This window comes from Triticum aestivum, chromosome 7D (assembly GCF_018294505.1).
Source record: "Triticum aestivum cultivar Chinese Spring chromosome 7D, IWGSC CS RefSeq v2.1, whole genome shotgun sequence".
In the NCBI taxonomy this organism is placed as follows: Eukaryota; Viridiplantae; Streptophyta; class Magnoliopsida; order Poales; family Poaceae; genus Triticum; species Triticum aestivum.
Window position 1 is genome coordinate 101997450 of NC_057814.1, and position 22310 is coordinate 102019759.

Below are 22310 nucleotides of genomic sequence, written 5' to 3' on the forward strand. Positions count from 1 at the left end.
AGTGGCGGTCGGGGACGAGCGATGGTCTTTTCCTACCGATCCATCCCCCTAGGAGCATGCGCGTAGTGCTTGGTTTTTGATGACTTGTAGATTTTTGCAATAAGTATGTGAGTTCTTTATGACTAATGTTGAGTCCATGGATTATACGCACTCTCACCTTTCCATCATTCCTAGCCTCTTCGGTACCGTGCATTGCCCTTTCTCACATTGAGAGTTTGTGCAAACTTTGCCGGTGCATCCAAACCCCGTGATATGATACGCTCTTTCACACATAAACCTCCTTACATCTTCCTCAAAACAGCCACCATACCTACCTATTATGGCATTTCCATAGCCATTCCGAGATATATTGCCATGCAACTTTCCACCGTTCCGTTTATCATGACGCAATCATCATTGTCATATTGCTTTGCATGATCATGTGGTTGACATAGTATTTGTGGCAAAGCCACCATTCATAATCCTTTCATACATGTCACTCTTGGTTCATTGCATATCCCGGTACACCGCCGGAGGCATTCATATAGAGTCATACTTTGTTCTAGTATCGAGTTGTAATCATTGAGTTGTAAATAAATAGAAGTGTGATGATCATCATTTTCTAGAGCATTGTCCCAAGTGAGGAAAAAAGAGAGAGAAAGGCCATAAAAAAGAGAAGGCCAAAAAAATGAGAGAAAAAGAGAGAAGGGACAATGTTACTATCCTTTTACCACACTTGTGCTTCAAAGTAGCACCATAATCTTCATGATAGAGAGTCTTTTGTTTTGTCACTTTCATATACTAGTGGGAACTTTTCATTATAGAACTTGGCTTGTATATTCCAACAATGGGCTTCCTCAAATGCCCTAGGTCTTCGTGAGCAAGCAAGTTGGATGCACACCCACTTAGTTTCTTTTGTTGAGCTTTCATATATTTATAGCTCTAGTGCATCCGTTGCATGGCAATCCCTACTCCTTGCATTAACATCAATTGATGGGCATCTCCATAGCTCATTGATTAGCCTCGTTGATGTGAGACTTTCTCCTTTTTTGTCTTCTCCACATAACCCCCATCATTATATTCTATTCCACCCATAGTGCTATATCCATGGCTCACGCTCATGTATTGCGTGAAGGTTGAAAAAGTTTGAGATTACTAAAGTATGAAACAATTGCTTGGCTTGTCATCGGGGTTGTGCATGATGAGAGCATTCTTGTGTGACGAAAATGGAGCATGACTAAACTATATGATTTTGTAGGGATGAACTTTCTTTGGCCATGTTATTTTGAGAGGACATAATTGCTTAGTTAGTATGCTTGAAGTATTATTATTTTTATGTCAATATTGAACTTTTATCTTGAATCTTTCGGATCTGAATATTCATACCACAATTAAGAAGAATTACATTGAAATTATGCCAAGTAGCATTCCACATCAAAAATTCTGTTTTTATCATTTACCTACTCGAGGACGAGCAGGAATTAAGCTTGGGGATGCTTGATACGTCTCCAACGTATCTATAATTTTTGATTGTTCCATGCTATATTATATTCTGTTTTGGACATTATTGGGCTTTATTATACACTTTTATATTATTTTTGGGACTAACCTATTAACCGGAGGCCCAGCCCAGAATTGCTGTTTTTTGCCTATTTCAGAGTTTCGCAGAAAAAGAATATCAAACGGAGTCCAAACGGAATGAAACCTTCGGGAACGTGATTTTCGGAACGAACGTGATCCAGAGGACTTGGACCCTACGTCAAGACATCAACCAGGAGGGCACGAGGTAGGGGGGCGCGCCTACCCCCCAGGGCGCGCCCTCCACCCTCGTGGGCCCCCTGTTGCTCCACCGACGTACTCCTTCCTCCTATATATACCTACGTACCCCCAAACTACCAGATACGGAGCCAAAAACCTAATTCCACCGCCGCAACCTTCTGTACCCGTGAGATCCCATCTTGGGGCCTGTTCCGGAGCTCCGCCGGAGGGGGCATCGATCACGGAGGGCTTCTACATCAACACCATAGCCTCTCCGATGATGTGTGAGTAGTTTACCTCAGACCTTCGGGTCCATAGTTATTAGCTAGATGGCTTCTTCTCTCTTTTTGGATCTCAATACAATGTTCTCCCCCTCTCTCGTGGAGATCTATTCGATGTAATCTTCTTTTGCGGTGTGTTTGTTGAGACCGATGAATTGTGGGTTTATGATCAAGTTTATCTATGAACAATATTTGAATCTTCTCTGAATTCTTTTATGTATGATTGGTTATCTTTGCAAGTCTCTTCGAATTATCAGTTTGGTTTGGCCTACTAGATTGATCTTTCTTGCAATGGGAGAAGTGCTTAGCTTTGGGTTCAATCTTGCGGTGTCCTTTCCCAGTGACAGTAGGGGCAGCAAGGCACGTATTGTATTGTTTTCATCGAGGATAACAAGATGGGGTTTATATCATATTGCATGAGTTTATCCCTCTACATCATGTCATCTTGCTTAAAGCGTTACTCTGTTCTTATGAACTTAATACTCTAGATGCATGCTGGATAGCGGTCGATGTGTGGAGTAATAGTAGTAGATGCAGGCAGGAGTCGGTCTACTTGTCTCGGACGTGATGCCTATATACATGATCATACCTAGATATTCTCATAACTATGCTCAATTATGTCAATTGCTCAACAGTAATTTGTTCACCCGCCGTAAATACTTATGCTCTTGAGAGAAGCCACTAGTGAAACCTATGGCCCCCGGGTCTATTTTCCATCATATTAATCTTCCAACACTTAGTTATTTTTATTGCCTTTTATTTTACTTTGCATCTTTATCATAAAAAATACCAAAAATATTATCTTATCATATCTATCAGATCTCACTCTCGTAAGTGACCGTGTAGGGATTGACAACCCCTTATCGCGTTGATTGCGAGGATTTATTTGTTTGTGTAGGTGCGAGGGACTCGTGTGTGGCCTCCTACTGGATTGATACCTTGGTTCTCAAAAACTGAGGGAAATACTTACGCTACTTTGCTGCATCACCCTTTCCTCTTCAAGGGAAAACCAACGTAGTGCTCAAGAGGTAGCATTCTCGCAAACGTAGTATGCACATAAATCATTCCCCGGCTCCTGCTTCATGGCCTGTACGAGAATAGAGTTCAATCAGATAATAATTAATCAAGCATGATAATTAATGTTATTGAAACTAGAATTAAAGAGAGTGCATGGTAGCTAGCTAGCTAGTACTACTTAATTAATTACCGTGGGTCGATACCAATACAGATTTTCTCTGAACGGGCCTGGAACATCTTCGATGAACTTTTGCCAAGCCCTGCCGGCCCGCCGGCAAAGAAAATGAATAAAGGAGTTATTAATTAGTTGATATCAGGACATATGTATAATGATTGAAATTACCTGTTGACTATCCCCTTCACGATTGAGTACTCTTTAGGTTTTTTAAGCAGTGAGTCCAGTACTTCAACTTTTCCTTCTTTAACTTCAATGTCTACCAAGATCCAGTGGTACCTGCATGTGCACGTTTGCATGTATGAATTAAGCGGGCATGTGCATAACACTCATCTACTAACCCTAAACCCTATACACTTATTAACATCTAGCTAGTAACAAAAACAGAATTTGTAGTACAAGACAGTGTGACTCACTGGAAGTTGTAAGGAAGTAGTATATCTGCATTGGTATTGAGGCGCTTCAAGAACTCTAGCATGTTATTCCCTACTTCTTGTTTATAATGTTCATATGACCATGTCTCTTCATTAATGGTATTTGGGTCAATGAACCCAATGGCATAGCGTCCAGCTTTTCTCATTTCGGACATCTTCATCCTGCATAATACCACAGAAAAGAATATAGTGAGGATAATTACAGGTAATGATCAACGAGAGCACTACAGCTAGCTTGAGACTTAAATTACAGAAAGAAATCACTTACAGACAATAGCAACTGACGATAGATTTGTCGAGTGTGTCATAATTGAATAACTGAAACAGTTCTGTATACTCAATAGACAGAGCTAGCTTATGGAAGTAATCCTCTTCCTTGACTTTCACCATGAGGGACTGTAGATTGTGGGTCTTGCAAATTTCCATGTACCATTGATGCAATTCATACATTCTTGTTGGGAGGTTCTTGACCTCCTCGGGCTTGACCAAAGGTTCGCCGCGGACATATTTCCGTTTTATTTCCTCCTCTCTAAGCGGAGACATGGGCTCGATCTCGAGGAGTTGTCCAACAGTCATACCAAGCATTTCAGCCTGCATTATATGCTCCTCGGTTATTACCAGATTGCCCAGCTGGGGAACGTTAACGGTTTGCCCACATATATATAGGGCGCCAGTACTCTTATGTGTTGTTGGCACAACAAGCGGGGGGGGATCGATTGCGCCGCCTGTTATCCTAGCTGGGGAACGATTTTCCCGCATTTTTTGCCAGCTGCTTGGCTCGAGCTCGAGCTCGACTCCTTCTGTAGTCGTGCTCGATGTGCCTTCTTGATTTGGCGCTCATAGTCTGAGTCAACAGGCTTGGGAGCTGGTGGTCTAGCCATACGAATAAAGTGGTCAATCTTTTCCTCAGGCACTTTCTCCCTTGGCGGCGGTGCCGGTTTCGGTCCAAAATGGGCGTCCACTTGGGCCTTCACTATGGCTGCGTTTTGCTCCTCGGTCATGTCGTAAGGCCTCTGAGGAAGAGGAGCGAGGCTTGGACCATATTTATATCGCTTGCCTCCGCATGTACCTCCTGTACTACCTCGACTCGTACCGCTACGCACCATAGCTGCGGCGGCTCTCTTCCCCGATTGCTGAGGCGGCGGAGATGGCTGACGTGGCTGAGTTGGAGCAGGAGGAGTGGCCTGACGTTGTGCCGGACTTGAAGCAGGAGGAGTGGCCTCACGCTGTGCCGGACTTGAAGCAGGAGTGGTGGCCTCACGCGGTGTCGGACTTGAAGCAGGAGGAGTGGCCTCACGCTGTGCCGGACTTGAAGCAGGAGGAGTGGCATGCTGCTGTGCCGGACTTGGAGGAGGAGGAGTGGCCTCACATCGAGGAGGAGTCGGATGACGACGCGGTGTCGGTGGCCTTCGAAAGATGATCCAATCCTTTCTCCATAGGATGATACGATGTATGGCCTCTCCCAGTGTGTGCACCTCGTCACCTCCAGGAATGTCAAGCTTAGCCCCGAATATTGGTCCACCACCTCATCAACCACGACACGAGCATAGCCGGCTGGGATCGGGTTGCAATGGAAGGTTGCTTCCAGGGGATTTGTATAAGCAATGGCATCCGCCACCTTCATGGATATGTTCTTCATTTTGAAGTGTAGCTCACGGTTAGTGTTCTCCCTGATGTCATCCACAGGGTATCTATCCAGCAGTGCGTCGCTCGGGGCGGAACCAACACTTCTTCTCGGCATGGATGGGACGGTGTATCCAATGCTGGATCATCCGCTAGCTGCTGTCGCTGCTGAGACCCCCTTTCCTGGCTAAATGAGTCGATCTGCTGCTACTACCACTGGAATTTGAGTACCAAGTCCGCGTGCGCTGATTCTAGGCCTTGAAGGCGTTCTGCTTCCTGCTTCCTCTGCTCCTCCTCCAGCTTCCTCTTCTTCTCCTCCTCCATCTTCCTTCTTGCGCGGCTCCTGTAGTCGTCGTTCCAGTCCGAAAAGCCCTCATACCAGGGAATAACGCCCTTGCCTCGTGTTCTTCCCGGGTGTTCAGAATTTCCCAGGGCGCGCGTAAGCTCGTCGTTCTCTCTGTTGGGCGTGAACACCCCCGTTCGAGCATCTTCTATTGCTTGAAGTAACTTCTCTTCGGCTCCTTTTAGACTTGCCTTCTTCGAAACCAGGCCTGTCTTCGGGTCCAACGCCCCCCATGCGCATAGAACCAAGTTCTGCACCTGGGGGGCCAGCTCCTAGTAACTGGAGTGACCCCTGCATTCACCATCTCTTGCTCAGACTTATCCCACTTAGGCATTGCCACCGCGTAGCCACCTGGCCCCAGCCTATGGAACTGCGTCTTTTTTGCGGCATTGGCCTTGTTTTTTCTCGACCGTTCCTTAGATAATTCTGATTCCTTGAATTTCACGAAAGCGGGCCAGTGTTCTCTTTGCTTCTCCAGTGTTCCCTTGAATTCTGGAGTCTTCCTTTCTCTTTCGACGTAGTTGGCCCATACAGTTTTCTTGTGGGTGTTGAATGCAATTGGCATCTTCCTAAGAGCAGCGTCCTTGACTTTCTGCACATCTGCATCAGTGAAATGATCTGGTAGGGTGAAATGTTCCATGAGAGATTCCCAAAGCGTTTTTTTTCTCTGTCGTCGACCCAAGTAACATCTGGACGTTTCTTTGCTGGCTCTTTCCATTCTTGAATGGAGATCGGGAGTTGGTCCTTCACAACAACTCCGCACTGACGAACGAACTTGTTCGCAATGTTCTTAGGCGCTAGTGGTTCGCCATTAGCTTTGATGGCATTGATGTTGTACTTTACGCCCTCCTTCAACTTTTTGCCTGGGCCTCGCACTGTCCTGCTGCCTGTAGAAGCAGATTTGCTCGATCCGGAGGGCTGAAAGAACAAAGATCGATTCGTTAATATATCTTCAAATCAAAAAAAACATGTGATGATCACCAGATGCCTGCTTATATAAATATACCTCGCCGCTCTTTGTTATTTCAAGATCAACATTGTCTGCGTCATCATAATCATAATTAAAGTTCACGACTTTATCTATTCGGTCGTCGAGATCGAATATCTTATCATCACCCTCCCCGGTATTGTTCAGATATTGGGAGCCGTCATCTTCTTCATTCAGATTATCTGGCCTGCGAGGGCTGCGTATGATCTCGAACAGGGTCTCTTCTCCCTCTCTGTCGGTATTGTCCGCCATAGCTTTTATTTAACTAATCCAGAAGAAATATAAAACAATTTAGTATTCAAATTACAATGCATGGATGCAATCAACAAGGAAAAACTGAATCATAGTACATAATATGCATCGTCTCGAATAATATATAATCTCGAATACTTCATCTCGAATAATATATAATCTCGAATACAACGTCTCTAATAATATATATAATCTTGAATACATCGTCTCGAATATTATATATCGAATACATCACTCGCTAGCTAGCTAATAAAGATCAAATACTACAGAAGAATCTAGGCCACTCGCGGTTCCTGAGGCGTGGGCGGTGGACACCCAAAGAGAAGGAACCATCACAGGATCATATCTCCGGTCATCTGCCCAAAGAACCTGCCAGGTATTGGAGAACCTGACGTCCATAGCAGTCATGTAGCGACGGACGTGCTCGTCCTCCTCCCTGACACGGCGACGCACCACCTCCGGTGGAACCGGCTCCCTCTGCACCGAATGTGGCCCACGTGAACGCCACCAAAGGAGATCAGGGTCGACGACGGGACCCGGGGCCGTGTTCCTCACCAAGCGGCGCGCCCCTGAAGGTAGCACCTCCAAGTGCCAGCCCGGCGGAGCCCAGTCTCGGACATGGGTCCTCTGAAGCAGGACGTCGTCGCGAACGGGTCGACGGCAAGGATGCGGGCCGGGCATCATCGAGAACAAATACTATATGCCCGCAAAAAGTAACATTTTTTAAATGATTGGATTGTGATCACTAAAATTCTATATGCAAATTCTAAATTTTTCTATAACTAAAATTATAAGAAACTAAAAAAACATCGATCATCGTCTAACAATTTGACATTAATCTAATTCATCTAGCTAGAACTAACATTTCTAAAATTTCTAACATTTCTATATAACTAACATTTCTATAACATTTCTAATATTTCTATAACTAAAAAATAGAAAAATTTCTAACATTTCTATGACTAAAAAACAGAAAAAAATTCTAACATTTCTATAAATATTTCTATAACTAAAAAACATAAAAAAATACTAACAATTTTATAGCTAATTAACAATGTGTGTGTGTGTGTGGACATGCATATGGCGGCCGGGGCAGGAGCTCACCGGCGACGGGGACGGCGATGAGGCGGGGACGACAGGACGACGGGGACGGGGCGGGGACGACGGGACGACGGGGACGGGGCGGCGACGACGACGGGGATGGCCGGGGACGGGGTGGCCGGGGACGACGGGGACGGGGCGACGATGACGACGGGGACGGCCGAGGACGGGGCGGCGACGACGGGAACGGGGACGTGGACGGGGCAGCGATGGGGGCGTCGACGAGGGGTGGCGACGGGGGCGACGGGCGACGGGGCAGAGGAGAAGAAGCAGATGAAAACCGACGAAATTTGTGAGTGCCGCTTATATAGGATGGGTCTTTAGTACCGGTTTGGCCAGGCCAAGCGGCGGGAAGGGCAGCTGTTTAGTACCAGGTGGTGGCTACAACCGTTACTAAAGACACCCCCTTTAGTACCGGTTGGAGCCACGACCCGGTACTAAAGGGGGTGCGCTGCCAGGCGAGGGGCGCAAAGTTTAGTCCCACCTCGCCGGGCGAAGGGCATCCGCACTGGTTTATAAATCCAGCCGCGGCTGCTCCTTCGAACTCCTCTATAAAGCAGGCTTCTCGGCCTAACTATGGCGCGCTGCCCTGTGAGCCTGCTGGGCCTTCTGGGCCTGAATTTCCACACCCGAGGTCTGGCAGGCCCACTGGGCAGCGCCCCAACAATTTTTTATATAGTTTTTTTCTTTTCTGCATTATTTATTTTCTTCTATTTATTTCTTAGTAATTTTTTATATAGTTTTTTCTTTTCTGCTTTATTTATTTTCTTCTATTTATTTCTGAGTAGTTTTTTATATAGTTTTTTCTTTTCTGCTTTATTTATTTTCTTCTATTTATTTCGAAGAGATTGTCCAGTTTGTACACGAAGTGCATCCAGTTTTTGCCGTGACCCTCTCTACTTTTTTGCACATGCTATGCGGGTGATGATACCATGCCAAGTTTCAACTTTTTTAGAGTTCATTTATAGTGCTTTTCAATTTCAGGGTCATTTAGCTCAAAACAAATCAGTAAATGCATTAAAAATAGCAAATTATGTCAGAAAGGGTTGAAAGTTGATGACGTAGCTTTGAATGGCGCCTACTGAACGCAAAAAAAGTCCGGAGTTGTAATAAGTTGTTAAAATTTTGAATTTCCGGTGTAACAGATGAGTTTTCGTCCGGAACCCTGATACTTCGAAAGAGATTGTCCACTTTGTACACAAAGTGCATCCAGTTTTTGCCATGACCCTCTTTATTTTTTTGCACATGCTATGCGGGTGAAATGATGATACCATGCCAAGTTTCAACCTTTTCAGAGTTCATTTGTAGTGCTTTTCAATTTCAGGGCCATTTAGCTCAAAACAAATCAGTAAATGCATTAAAAATAGCAAATTATGTCAGAAAGGATTGAAAGTTGATGATGTGGCTTTAAATGGCGCCTGCTGAACGCAAAAAAAGTCCGGAGTTGTAATAAGTTATTAAAATTTTGAATTGCCGGTGTAACAGATGAGTTTTCGTCCGAAACCTTGATACTTCGAAAGAGATTGTCCATTTTGTACACGAAATGCATCCAGTTTTTGCCGTGACCCTCTCTCCTTTTTTGCACATGCTATGCGGGTGAAATGATGATACCGTGCCAAGTTTCAACCTTTTTAGAGTTCATTTGTAGTGCTTTTCAATTTCAGGGCCATTTAGCTCAGAACAAATCAGTAAATGCATTAAAAATAGCAAAAATCAGTAAACAAATCAATTTGAAATGATGACGTGGCTTTGAATGGCGCCTGCTGAACGCAAAAAAAGTCCGGAGTTTGAGAGGACAGAGTGAGGGTGTAAACATGTAAAAATATACATCAAAAATACATTGATCATCAATGATCTTTTTGTGTATAATCTGAATTGTCAATATGAGTCCTCAACGGTTTAGAAACCGGTGAAGACTCATATTGCGGCCACAAATTCTACACATAGAGTTCAATGAAGACCAAGTGCTTGTGATAGTTTCAGAAATAACATATTTAAGGTGGTAAAAACCCTATTAGCCGAGCGAGGTGGGACTAAAAAACAGCTGCAACTACAAATCTCTAGTACCGGTTTGTGGTAGGAACCGGTACTAAAGGCTCTGGTGGGGCCCCAGACGGACCACGGCGTGCCACATCCTCTTTAGTACCGGTTCGTGGAACGAACCGGTACTAATTAGCTCCGCCCGCCTAGCCGTTACGAACTGGCACTAATGTGCACATTAGTGCCGGTTTTGTTACGAACCGGTACTAATGTGCTTCACATTAGGCCGTTTTTCTACTAGTGGTGGTTCAGACGGTTGCAGGCGGTTCTTGAGTCCGTTTGAAGATATCCTTAGTGCATCTACAGCCGCAACCTGCAAATCCGGCCCCTCAAACACCCGCGAACGCGCACTGACCAGTCACGCCTAAATTTCTCTTCCACATCTGTGTACCTCATATCCGGCACCCTATGTCCATACTAACCATGCAATGTAAGAGCAACTCTACGAGATCAAACAACGCACAACAAAATTGGCATCAAACGGGCAAGCAAATGCACATAAACAAACTATACATCATTCAAGAGATCATCGGAGTTCATCGGTGGACAAGTTCTTAACTTCAACAACTAAAAATGATAAAAACGTAGGAGGGGGAGCGTCTTCACCACTTCATCGCTGGGCCTTTCCCTTTCCGGTCGCCAGCGTAGCTGTAAGCGTCCGCGGCTGGTGGAGGATCTTGGTCGTCGGAGGAGGAGGTGGAGTTGTGGTCATCGCCGTCGCCGTCGTTGAAGTCAGAATCGGAGAGGACGATCAGCCCCTTCATCCCGTGGACGGCCCTGTCCTGCTGGCGTTTCAACTTCGCGAGTCGAGCTGCCTCCTTTGCCTTGTGCTCTAACTGCTCTATGGCAAGCTGGAGCGCCTTCGCGTTCTTCCGCTGTAGACGGTGAGCGTCTGTCTCCGTCGTCATGAGCGACTGGCAGTAGACCCAAGCGAGGAGCCGCTTGTCCTCGTCGGGTTCCACCGGCGTGAGCGACCGGCGGTAGACCCAAGGGAGGGGCCAGCTACGGCCGCGACCATGTTGTGCCGGCGCGGGAGCTGCGGCGACGCTGCCGATCCGAAGCTGCACTTGGTGTCCACGTTGGACCGCTGCAAAGGCAATGCGGAGGGCTAGCTCCTTGTCGACGTCGAGGTCGGAGCCGGAGTGGCTGTCGGAGCTCGACATTGCGCCGGATTGGATCGGAATCGGTGCGGGGAGAGGAGAGGACGGAGCGAGAGAGGTGAGTGAGTGAGCTAAGGTTCCGAGCGAGGAGCCGGATTGGAATTTTTTTTTTGACAGCCATGGGGTCGGTCATGGGCCCAGCTTGCCAGACGAACGCGCCCGGGTGTGCCCGGACTGTCCGTATCGGCCCTATATTTGGGCTGGATACGAGGGGCGCCGGACAGCCGGGTGTTTGAAACCGGCTTTAGACGTTTGGACCGGTCCGCCCGCCCGCCCGTTTGAGAAGGGTTTAAGGCGCCCCGGGTGTAGATGCTTGTCACAATAGTGCGGCTCACAAGATTATTCATTCTCCGTGATGTTTGACATGAAAAGAGGAACAGATGATTGTACTAGTACTACAACGACATAGGTTATGGTGCATGCGCTACTGCGGACAAAATTACTGTTCTGACCTATGTGGCTAACAAAATCCCGATTTGACCTCGTATAAAAAAAAATCGATTTGACCCAGTACCACCAGCAAGCAGTGCGGGCCAGGGGCCAGACGCCAGGGTTCCTAGCGTCTACTTCGCAACCCAGACGTCAGGGATGTTGGCGTCACCCAAAGAGGTCAGAATTGAATTTTTTTTTTAAACGAGGTCAAATCGAGATTTTGTTAGCCAGATAGATCAGAACAGTAATTTTGTCCCGCTACTGCTTGCTGGTGGTACTGGGTCTGCCCCCCGTGTCTCTCCATTCGGGGTGCATACGCAGAGGGCTGCCGCTCTAGCACGAGACAAAAAGAGCGCTCCACACTACACCACACCATGGCCTGCACAGCAATAGATGCGAGCAGGCGCCAACTTTTGTTGGTCGAGCACCAGAGAAATTCACTAGCACCAAAAGCATTCGCTGTTTGCTTTGGCCGTTGGTCAGCTCAGTTCAATTCTGCCAGCTTTTTGGAAAGAAACGATTGATGTTTTGTCGTCGTGTCTAAGCATGATTGGCCTTTACACGCCAGCGACATCCACGACGCACCATCGTGAATTTGTCGAACAATGAAAATATGGGATTTTGCTTAAGCGAGCTAATTCTTCAGTTTGTACTAAATGGCTCAAAGATCTTTAATACATTCACTTCTTTTGCATAGAGAAAGACAACGTGGTTGGTCCGTGTTGCATGACTTTTACAACTCTCCAAATCATGAGTGGTATATGATCGGGATACGAGAGCAAATGTGAGTAGTACAGTAGGTGATGATGTTGTGATCAATCCGTTGGAAAAGTTGGTGGTCAATCCATTTTTCGAGAAAATGGGTTTGGTATTTCTGTTGCACGAGTCCTTTTCTTTTTCTGAAACTGTGTTGCACGAGTTCTACAACTCTCTGAATCATGATGGGTTGTTGGGGAAGCGAAAAAAAGACCATCACGTGTGGCCACTCTGTGAGAAGGGGATGACGTTGTGGCTCATTGGTGTACTGAAAATTAACTCAGTCCATTTTTCGGGACTCGTGGCTGCATGAGTAACAAATGATTGGAGAGCATTATCCTTCTATATAACCCTCGAACGAATGAACGGCATGTTGCACTCGATATCCTAGTCATCGATGAGTATTGCTTCAGTACACCACTACATCCTCTGTCCTGATTTACTAGTTCCTCCCGTATTTCGGGCCATATTTTAACCCTGATTTTAACTAATGAAATACAAGTTATACATAACAAACGTAATATCATTGGAAACTACAATGAAATATGAATCCAACAATATATTTTTTGGCAACACGTATTAACATTTTGCTAGTCAAATATATGGCCAAATTTTGACCCAAACTACGATGGGGACTAATAAACACAAACAGAGGTAATATTTGAAACCTTAATTCAAAGAAAAGACGGTGAACATGAAAATCTAACCCTGAGAGTGTAATATATTATATATTGTGCAAATCAATGACGATTGCTTGATTGCTTCTTTTCCTCCTCACATACTGATCTGATTTTGGGTTAAAAAGACAAACAAAGTCAACAGTAACATAACTAAACATAGTAATCAACCAAAACAAGTTTTCGGTGAGATGCAAGATCATAGCATTTCTTTTGGTGCCGATAGAACACTCTACTGAAAGTAAAAATATTATACTCAATAGGACGAACATGATTGATTCAGTTTTAGCATATGCAATGCTGCAATGTTGAGTGAGACTCCAACTAAACACCGTGGCCATAAAAAGGACATACCCAGTGCTAAAATCTCCTACACCAGGTGGGGTCTCGCGAAGAAGTATACGAGGCAACCCTTACCCTTACCCAGTGCAATGCATAGAGGCCGCATCGAACTCAGGACCTCTTGGCACAAGTGGCAAGTACTTCACCATTGTATCATGCCTGCCCTGCACTCCAATTAAATAACATAACAGAAGAAGCTAAGAATTAGCATATGTACCGATGATCCAATTTTATTGATAGAAGGAGACCAGACATATTCATCAGCCGGCCACATATTATCTGCAAAAGATTGACGTGTAGTAGACATGCAAGACCATTAATAAACATGTTTCCATTGTTGCATTTATTCCATGATCTCATTGAGAACCAACGAGCAAACTCGGTCCCAAAGCACCATGTAAATTTAATCGGAAGGGTTGATCTAGCACTCTTATTAATTGTTTTTTATTATTATTTACTAGGCAATACACCGCGTATTACTACAATTTTTTATAAGAATAAATTTATCAAGAACAAAATTGAAATATTAATATCCTCTACATTCTCACCATATATAAATGGGGCAACTTCATGTTATAGTTTCACGTGACTTTCTAGCTTAGGTGAAAGATTTGTTGCTAAAACAAATAAAAAGATGATATGAAGGGCTTGCATATGGTCAATTATGTGGAAGTTTTGCATGTGTTAAAAAATAGAATGCGCAGGTTTTGTATGTATTTGATGATGTAGAGAGTTATGGCCATGAGTTTATCGAGGATAAATTTATAATATTAATATTCTCCATATTCTTGCCATATATATAGAGGGTGAGTGCATGTTATAGTTGCTCATGACTTTTCTAGCTTTCGTGAATTCGAATCGATTGCATGTGCTTGATGATGTGCTGGGCTTGCATGTGTAACAAAAGTGCAGTTATCGATTTCAATAAGCGCAACACCATCTTTTTTTAGCACGCGGTCTAGTTCTTTCCCATCGTGGACCTGAAATACCAATCATTTTTAGCACACATTTTAAACATACATTTTTTAGTGAAAGGGATTATATATACTTAGGATGGAGTTAATAGCATCAATTAGTCAATCACAATATATAGTTGCAAAATGTAACATGGAACGGTCCATTGTTCATGGAACAATGAAACTGACCAAACATATAACAGAAATGCCACTTAACCCAAAAACATACCTCAATAAGAGTAGTCATTCAAAACTTTTGCAGACGCGAAGCATCTACTTCATGTCAAGATCCGCTACCACTGTGGCAATCAAGAGAATTGTGTCGGCTCTGCACTCTTGTCAAATATAGAGATTTACTGCATGTTATAGTTGGCCGACTTTTCTAGCTTCGATGACATAATTTGTTGCTAAAAGTAAAAATAAAAGTAATGACGTAGAAGGCTTGCTTACGGCAGAAAACTGATTGTGGAGGGCATGCATGTGCATTTTTATGTGAAGGGCATGTTTGTGGTAGAAAACTGTAGTTATCGATTCCAATAAGCTCGACACTATATGTTTTGAGCACACAATCTAGTTCTTTCCCATCGTGAACCTGAAAATACCAATCATTTTACGCGCACATTTGAGCATATATTTTTATTGGAAGTGGGATGTATATAGTTAACATTGAGTTAAGAATATTAATTAGCTAGTCAAAATGTATAATTACAAAATGGAACATGGAGTGGCCCATCTTTTATAGCAAAATTGAACTACTCAAACATAGCTCAACATACACCCAAAACATATACATAGGAGTACTACTTAACCCACACCCAAAACATACCTCAATAGAAGCAACCATTCCATGATTTCTGCGGACGTGAAGGTGCATTTCATGCCATGATTCGGTAGAATACAACAATCAACATAACTGCGTCGGCTGTACATTATTGTCATATATATTGAGAGTCAGTGCATGCTATAGTTGCTTGTGACTTTTTCAGCTTTGGTGAATTGGTTTGTTGCTAAAACAATAAAAATAAATAAAGACGAAGAAGGCTTGGATGTGGCTCATGAGATGGAGGGTTTGCATGTCTTGAAATATCAGAGGTGGAGATCTTGCACGTGCTTGATGAATGGTAGAGCTTGCATGTGCTAGAAAAGTGTGCTACTCCCTCCGATTCAAATTAATTTATGCATTTTTAGTACTACAACTTTGTACTAAAATTGTATTAAAGTTGCGTCAATCAATTTGGATCGGATGGAATAATTGGTTCTAGTAAGCTCTACGCCGAAGAAAAAAATCAACACGCGGTCCAGTTCTTTCGAACCTGAAATAGCAATCATTTTCAATGTGCATTTAAAACATACGTTTTTTAGCAAAAGGGGACTATATATACTTAGGATGGACTTAATAGCATCAATGAGTCGGTCACAATATATAATTGCAAAAAGAAACATGTAGCAGTCCATTTCATAGTGAAACTGAATTGTACAAACATAGACATAGGAATACCACTAAACCCAAAAGATCCAAAACATACCTTAATAAGAGCAGTCATTACAAGATTTTTGCGGACGCGAAGCATGTATTTCATGTTAAGATCCGGTAGCACATCAAAAATCAACAAAATTGCGTCAGCTCCACTTCTCATGATATATATTGAAGATGATGACATGTTATAGTTGCTTATGACTTTTCGAGCTCCAATGAAGTGATTTGTTGCTAAACCAATAAAAATCAATCACGATGTGGAAACGTTGCATGTAGTTGCTGACCTGGGCTGTTTGTATGTCTTGAAAAGGGAATGTTGAGGTATTGCATGTGCTTGATAATGTGGAGGGCATGCATGTGATAGAAAATTGTGATTGATTTCAATAAGCTCAACACCGCCTATTTTTAACACAGAACACAGTTCTTTCTCATCATTACCCTGAAATATCGACCACTTTTAGCGCACATTTGTACCATGCATTTTCTTAATGAAAGAGCGTTATATATATATTTAAAATGAGTTAATAAAATCAATTAGTGAATCACAATGTATAACTGCAAAAATGGAACATGGAGCGGTCCATTTTTCATACCAAAATTGAATTGATCAAACATATACATAGGAATACCACTTATAACCTAAAACATCCAAAACATACCCAAGTAAGAGTTGTCATTCCAAGATTTTTGCAGATGTGAAGCATGTACTTCAAGTCAAGATCCGGCAGCACAACATCAATCAACAAAATCACATTAGCTCCACATTCTCGCCATATATATAGAGGGTGACAACACTTTTTTTTGTTGCTCGTGATTTTTCGAGCTTCAATGCAATGATGTGTTGCTAAAACATAAAATATTACAATGTGGAAGGATTACATGCGGTTGATGAGGTTTTGCATTTGTTAAAAAGAAAATGGGAAGGGCATGCATGTGGTTGATGAGAAGGCTTGCATGTACTAGAAACCGCAGTTATGATTCCAATAAGCTTGACACCATCTATTTATAGCACACGGTCCAGTTCTTTTTCATGGTGAACCTGAAATACCAATCCTTTTAGCACACATTCTTAGCATACATGTTCTTAGTAAATGGGGGTTATGTATATTTAACATGGATTTAGTAACATCAATTAGTCACTCACAATATATAATTACAAAATAGAACATTCAACCGCCCATCTTTCTTAGAAAAATTGAAGTGTTTAAACATATACATTGGAATGCCACTTAACCCAAAACATCAAAAGCATACCTCAATAATAGCAATCATTCCAAGATGTTTGCAGATGTGAAGCTTGTACTTCATTTCAACATTTGATAGCACAACAACAAATCAATATAATCATGTTGTCCCTTTGTACGGCCAACCATTTTGTAAAGCTACATGGCCACGCCTAAGCTTCACTTGCTAAAAGAAGAGCATGGACACCCAATGAAGGAAAAAAGGTGGCACCACTAATACCCACTTGGAAAACAACCTCGATCACATGGTCGTAAAAGTAGACCCTGCTATGATTGACATGAAGCCTCATCAAGATGCCACAGACTCCGGCGCTTGCTCGGCTTCAACCCACTCACGGGCTCTTGACGGCACATTGTAACTCATCAGAGGTTAGGACATCTCTAACTGAGCCCTAAAAAATGTTTAACTCCTCATACTGGCAGGGGAGTTAAACCTTAGCTTACTAAACCCTCAAACGTATAACTCCTTTTTTTGAGGATTTAAGCCTCAAAAGATTCGTCAAGTCCGGCGATATCCCTACTCGCTGGACAAATGGCACACCCGCCAGCGCGCCGCTCGATTGACCACCCACCACTGTAAATTCCTGCTATCACCTCACTGAAACCCTACCCAACCCCCCCCCCCCCCCCCCCCCCGCCCATTATCCCCACAAGTCATCCCCACTCACCTACTCTGCCAACACCTCGTCGGCCTCGTGTCAAACGTCGACGACGATATTGAGGAGCTGGAGGTGGGGGAGCCCCACGTCGACGCCGAATCATCAAAGGAGGGGAGGAGAAGGGGGTGGGGGGAGCAGCCCGATGCTAGCGTGACGGTGCATGGCGGCGGTATCGTGGTGCCACTCCAACCGTGGCAAAATGAGAAGCACCGCGCCGCCGAGGCACAGCTCACCGATGTTGCGGCCGTCGCCACTCTCCTCACCAACCCGCGATGGTGGTGGAGCTCCGCGCAGTTGAGGCACAACTCACCACCAGCGCCGAGCATCATGAGTGTTGCTAGTTGTCACAAATCTCGCTAATACCGCGCCTACGCTGATGGTGAACCAGTGCCGAGGATGCACAGGACGCCCACGACGGTGAGGCATCAGGCGCCGGCAGGCTGACAGTGATAAACCTTGCCTCTGACTCCAATTGGTGCTCATTTTAGCTTGAATTGCGCTCCTTTTATCTTTAATTTAGCTCCAAGTAAGTGTTATCTACTTTAATTGTGAATTACGATGTTGTGTTATGAACTATTATGTAAAATTATGCATTATGTGGTCCTAATATAGTTTCAAATTTGAGTTTTGAATGAAATATTTGTGCCCAGTTTGAATTTGAGCAGTTAAATTTGAGAGTATGTTTGAGTTAAGATTTGAAGATGCCTGCGAAAAAAAGATTTGAAGATAAATTTTGGGGGACCTTTTTCCAAAGTTCAGTTAATGTTGCTCTTACCGTGTATAAGGAAATACATGGCTCCCCGGAAAAGAAGTACATGGCATCCCCGGACATATATGATGGTGATGGAGGGATGAGTCGTTAGCGTTAGACTTGCGAATAACTTGTCTAGTTCACTATACAATTTAATTAAACGACATTCGGCATAGTAACCTCACTTCTTTGGGGTGCAAGGAATAGTACGTGAGTGCTGCACTGCTACCACTAGTAACTATGGTATGAATAGGCAATCACTGCAGCAGAAGCTGCAGCTCGAATCCTACCAGCAACAGCAACGTGATCGCAACGAAACGGCAGCAGTGGAAGTTGTGCACAGAAGCAAGAAGATATACATCATGAGCAGGAGAGCGACCGACCGGACGCACATACAGGACTGGTGGGTTTCCGTCATTTCGCGACATGAATACACACTGAACCTTAGGGTATCTTCAACACTGATCCTCGAACCGCTCACATACATTCAGACCACGCTGTCCAGACGTGTTGTGTCATTCAAGGCGACCTTGTATCGGTTCGCCGAGCGGTCCGAACGTGTTTTTCCCCACAAGCCAGAGACAAACTAGGGGGCTTTGCTGGCGTACGGACAACTGTCATGTCCGCTTCTGACCACCCTAGCCCACAAAAAAATCCCACCCGCCTCCTCGTACTTCCCATCGAACGCCCGCGCCGCTTGCTGTGCCGCATTCATGCTAGTTCAGAGCATGCAGCGGCCGACATTGATGTCCACGACAGACGCGGCCTCTCACTACCGGCACGGCATTGAAGCGGCGCGCCGGCCGAGAGAGCATTGCCTGCTGCTCACCCGGCTTAACACGCCTCCTCGCCGCATTCCAACGGCCACAGACTGCCCGCCTTCCTACATTAAAACCCATGTGTCTGCCGAGAAATCTACTTCAGCCACACGTCCGTACACGAGCCACCCGGCATTAAATACAACGCCGATTGGCTCCGGCCGTCCGCACGCTATTTAAACGGTGCCAGAGCGGGCAAAATCGCACCATCCCATCTCCTCTTTGCACCATTTTCTCCACAATCTCCATGGCATCGGGCGAGCAGGAAGAGAAGTTCTTCGGCATAAAAGTCGGTTAGGTGGCCCCTCGAGCCATCGGGCACGTGAGGATCACAGCATGTACCGGAATATAGCACATGGGAATTACGAGCAAAAGAGTCAAACCGTATGGATTTTGGTATCTTTTGGTTGCGGATGAGATGGCTATCTTGGCTCGCACTACTCATAGCCAACACTGACCATCTACAACCGGGGCTCCTCAACCCCCCTAACCCGTTATGAATTCATCACTCAATCGACCTTCTTATACCTAGCACAAACATTTGGCTTGTCCGGCACCCACCATGCCCAGCCCATATATTTGAACGAATATGGGGCGGTCTGAACACGATCGCAATGCTGGAGCCGCCAGTTCGCCCCCAGAAACACGCCACCCCAGGCATGCTAGTCATTCATGGCTTGTCGCAAAGAAGAGAAAAATGGTCATCTCTATCATAAGAATAAGTACAAATAGGATGATGTAGGCTGGCTATAAGTCACATCCGTTTTTGCCTAGTTGGAAGAGGGAGAGAAGAGGAGCGGGTTGTAGGATTATAGCACGAGCTCCAACATATTTATTAGAGAAAAAAGGTCGGCCATATCTATACGTATCAATACCTAATATTAAAGGGATGATTGTTTCTCCACTTTTTTTTGTCCATCAAGGCTTTTTCGTATGTCACGTTCCCTTTCTCATACGTCCCCGGCTCGCTCCAGAAACCAACTCAGCTGGGCATGCTTTGGGGCTTGGCCCGTCACATCTTTTTTTTGATTGGATTGTAGGGAAAAATAAATGCACAAAAAAATAGCGCTTTCTTTGTAACCTTTGCTCAGAGTAGGCCGACTGCAACTACATAGCGCATGCTACATTGGGCCTTTGTTGGGCCTGAAAAAAAAAACACCACCTCCTTCACTTTTTTTCGTCCATCAAGCTTTTTTCATACGTCACGTTCCTTTTTTGTATGTCCCTGACTCGCTCCAGAAACCAACTAGGCCGTGCATGCTTTGGGCCTTGGCCCGTCACATATTTTTTTTCTATTGGGCCATAGGGATAAAAATAAATGCACAAAAAATTAGCGCTTTCTTTGTAATCTATGCTCCAAGTAGGCCGACTGCAATTACATAACGCATGCTGTGTTGGGCCTCTGTTGGGCCTGGGAAAAAACACCAATTCAATAAATCGGCTCTTCCTATTATCATCAAATAATACCACCTCGCCTCCTTAGAGCCAGAGCCATCAATTTATATTCGTCCTGGAGTTACCTATTATCGATAAGTCAATATATCGGCTTGGGAATTAATAACAGAGGTGAGGATGGTGACGCGAGAAGAAGAGAATGAGTCCTGCTAAAGGAATGAGGGAATATGCTGCCTTATATGGGCTAATTAAGTGGTGAGCAATTAAATGGAAGTGGACGGAAGATCGCTTTGATGAATCGGAAGAAACTTGCAAACACATCAGATGGGTAACAATGTCTCCCGTTGCAACATACAGACATTTGTGCTAGTTAATATTAAAGGACAATGTGTTTCTCCGGTTTTTTGTCAGTCCAAAATTTTGTATTTGATGAATTATTTTTGAAATGGATGAACATTTTTTAAAATAGCTGAACATTTTTTATTATACGATGAACATCTTTGTATTTGGTGAACACAAATTTAAATTTGATGATTTTTTTAAATTGATCAACAAAAAAGTTCACTAAATTTGGTAAAATGTTGTCCAAACGAATAATAAAAACAGAAAAAATAAAGAAAAAATAAACATAAAATAAAATAAGAAAAAAGAAAAGAAAAGACAAGCATAAAAAAATATAAAAGGAAGAGTGATCCGCGCTACTTGGGCTGGCCCAAGTCACGTAGCGAGCAGGGGGCTGCGCGTTTGGTAGACAATTGTCGACCTACGGGGTAAATAGGAGACACCGGTTGACAGCGAGCACACGTCTATACACCGCTTAAAGCGATTGCTATCGGCCAACTCCTATTTAGCGTTCGTTTCTTGGTTATCGGTGCACAGTGCTCATGAGTATCGTGATTTAAGGGTCCGTACAACTTCTGTACTTCCGCTTTTGTGAAGCTAGTACATACATTTGGCTTGGTTTCTTTTTCTATGTTTTCTGCTGGGGTTTCTACTGGCTTTTGTTCCTCTTTTCCTTCGATTTTTTTGTTTCACTTTTTTGACATACCCTTTTTTAATCTGCAAACATTTTTTAAACCACAATTTCTTTTCAATTGATGAATTATTTTTTCATATTTGCAAAAAAATCAAAACATGTTTCAAAACCATGAACTTTTTTCCAATTTAAAAATGTTTTCAAATGTAGATTTTTTTAACTTGTGAACATTTTTTTAGAAAAGTCAACAGTCAACAGACAAATAGACAACTGGTCAACAAAAGGGGAAGACCTGAGCGAGCAAGGAGGCTGCATTGGTGGGCCGGGAGTGGGCATGTGAGCGCCAGTTAGGTAGCTTTTTTTAGGTAATCTAGTGAAGCTTTATTATAATGTCACAATGTTTACATGGACGAACAGTAGATCTCCGGGGTGTCCTATCCAAACATGGCACCCCATCCTAAATTTAAAGCATGCTTCACTAAATTGTGAGCCACTTGGGTAGCTGGCGTCTAAGGCGCTGACTAGGAGCTTCATGATCGAGACATCGCCTGCGACGCTCGCTATCTGGGCCAGGTCCAATGTGCAACACAAGCTGAGACTCGCACTATGCTGGTTCTTTTTCATTCATTTTCAATTTTTTGTTTTTTACCTTTTTATATTTGATAATATTCAAAGT